Here is a 3,019-nt window from a genome sequence, read left to right as displayed (position 1 = left end):
AACAATTATGGAGGTGATGGAATGAAAATTGTAATATGAGCAACCATGCTTTATCATGTCTATAAAATAGAAAATAGTATTATTGTGGTGTAAGCAGTGAGAAAATATCAGCTTGCAACAGAGGGCAGTATAACAGAATATCAAGAGGCAGTATCACACATTAACACAAAGTTACCCTTTATGCAGTGCAGTGATGCATGGACCATGTCCAGTCATGGCCACAAATATAAGCATCCTTGCACTTTTTTCAAATAACTCACAATTTTCTCCAAAAATAAGTTGAAATTGACGAAATTATTTGGTCTCCACAATTCTTTATTTCACTGTTAATATTACAGAACCTTTGTTTTTGATTAAAAATGAAATATATCCTTTAAAATCAGAAAATAAAAAGAAATGGCATCGATACCCTCGACTTAATATTTGGTAGCACAGCCTGTGGACAAAATAAATGCAGTCAAACACTAACTGGAGCCATGAATGAGCTTCCTACACCTCTCTACTGGCAATTTGACCCACTCTTCTTGTGCAAACTGCTCCAGTTCTCCCAGATTTGAAGGGTGCCTTCTCCCAACTGCTGTTTTCAGATTTCCCCACACATGTTCAATGGGATTTAGATCTGGACGCATTGCTGGCCACTTCAGAACAGTCCAGCGTTTTGGCTTGAACCTTTCCTGTGTTGCGAGAACGTGGCTCTAAGGGAGCTCTGCGTTGTTCTTCTTCTTGTTCTTCTTCTTGTGAAGACAAAACCTTTAGGACTCGGCTCTTTTATATACAGGATCCGGATCTCCTTAAATACTAAACACCTGTACACATCCTCGCATTGAGGGTGCCTTTTGAGAGCGTCTATCATGAACTTTTAAATATATTCGGACATTTGCTTTTAAGTTTCGAAAAGTTTACGTTACTATTTAAAGATTATTCCATTTAATGTATTGTAATTTCGTAAATACACTATTTTCTTGTCACGAATGACGATCGTCCATGACGGGTCTCGCTATTGGCTCTGTCAGGGCACGTGATGAAATATCGGAAGTTGTTGGTTTTTTCTTTTTTTTCTTCCTCTTCTTATTCTTGTTGTTCTTCTTCTGGTGAAGACAAAACCTTTAGGACGTGGCTCTTGGACAGATTTGTCCTTGTTAAATAGTGTTTGGGGTCATTGTCCTGTGGCAACACCCATGACCTTCCACGGAGACCCAGCTTTCTGACACTGGGTTGAACAATCAGGTCAGGTGAGGTATGGGAGCATGCGCTGGAGCAGTGTGTTGCTGTGTTCAATTTCCGGCGGAACTCCAGGACCCTCCATCTGGCCATCCCCCAGGCAAATGCTTGGCCCCTCCCCATCTCATTGAGATACCAATCAACCTGCTGCAACAACAAGGAACGTGTTCGGCCCATTGAACTCCTCCACTCACAAGGCTCCCTTTCTGAGAGAATATGGTAAGCAGGATCAGCATCAGGAAAACGAGCCACATGTCCATACTGCCACAGCTGACACTCACAGACTATGCAGGAAACAAATCTCATTTGAGTCTCTCTCAACAACAGCTTGTTGGACACAAAGTCTGACCAGCGATAGCCAAGTTTTCTCCGAAGAAACCAGGTACCAAAGAAATTAAGTCGACGTCTCAGATCCCTGGTCAGAGTCCAAGTCTCACATCCGTAGAGCAAGACTGGAAGCACCAAAGACCTGAAGACTCGGACTTTCGTCCTCCTGCACAGGTACCGGCACTGCCAAACCCCATGATCCAGTGAATCCATGACTCCCCCGGCCCGACCCAGAAGTCAATTGTTCTCGAGCTCACAGCCAGCAGAGACGTGAATAATACTTCCAAGTTGAGTGAATCTCTCCATGACCTCAACATCCTCGCGGCAAATAGATACAGACAAAATAGCAACATCCAAGATGTCATTGAAAGTCTGTATCTTAGTTTTGACCCAGAAAACCCGTAATCCCAGCGGCTCCGACACTTCATTCAGCATCTCAAGGGCCCGCAAAAGGATATCTAGCATGTCCGCAATGATGACTGCATCATCTGAAAAATCAAGGTCAGAGGTCTTGATATTTCCAAATGATGCAGTGCAGCTTTTTCTCTCTGACATCCTCCCCAGAATCCAGTCCATACAAGTGCTGAAAAGTGTGGGGGCCAGTACACACTCCTGTTGAACTCCAGATACAACTGGAACTCAGTCAGAGATGGTATCACCACATCTTACAGCACTCTCAGTTCCAGAGTACAGTTCAGACATCAGATTCCGCAGTTGTGGTGGCACCCCACGAAGACCAAGAATCCTCCAGAGGGCATCCCTAATCAATGAATCGCATGCTTTGCAGAGATCAACATGGGCTGCAAGCAGCCCCTGCCGAAACTCTCGTCTGCATTCGGTGAGGACCCGAAGAGCAACGATACGGTCAATCGTTGACCTCTTTGGTGTAAAGCCTGACTGCTCTGGACGCTGGTGCTCAAGCAGATGGTGGCGAACCCTAACAAGAATTATCCGAGCTAAGACCTTGCCCGGCACTGAGAGCAACGTCATCCCTCGGTAGTTGATGCAGTCCTGGCGATCACCCTTCCCTTTCCAGAGAGGGACAACAAGCTTCTTCTTCCAGTCAGTTGGGATGATGCCTGTGTTCCATGCAGAGCACAGAACTGAGTGTAATGACACGAGCACAGCAGTTCTACCAACCTTGAGAAGTTCAGCATGGCTGCCACAGATCCCAGGAGCTTTAGCACATTTCAACCGGTTCACCACAACCTGTGTTTCCACAAGCGAAGGTGGATCACAGTTATTGGAGGGTCAGCAATAGGGATAGTAACACCCCTGACATCCAACTCGACAGCTGGTGGATCAGCCTGGTGCAACCACTCAAAGTAACTGGCCCAGCGGGCCTTCACTTCGGTCTCCTCTGTCAAGAGCCCACCACCGTCTGCTCTAACTGCAGTACACCGAGGGATAGGTTTGGAGGAACGCAATGTGTAAATTCCCCTGAAAGCAGGACGAGAATCACCTGACCACA

This window comes from Eptatretus burgeri, chromosome 6 (assembly GCF_056783735.1).
Source record: "Eptatretus burgeri isolate ZD-2024b chromosome 6, Ebu_testis_v1, whole genome shotgun sequence".
Classification (NCBI taxonomy): Eukaryota; Metazoa; Chordata; class Myxini; order Myxiniformes; family Myxinidae; genus Eptatretus; species Eptatretus burgeri.
The sequence above is the reverse complement of the archived record's forward strand: the minus strand, read 5'-3'. Positions refer to the sequence as shown.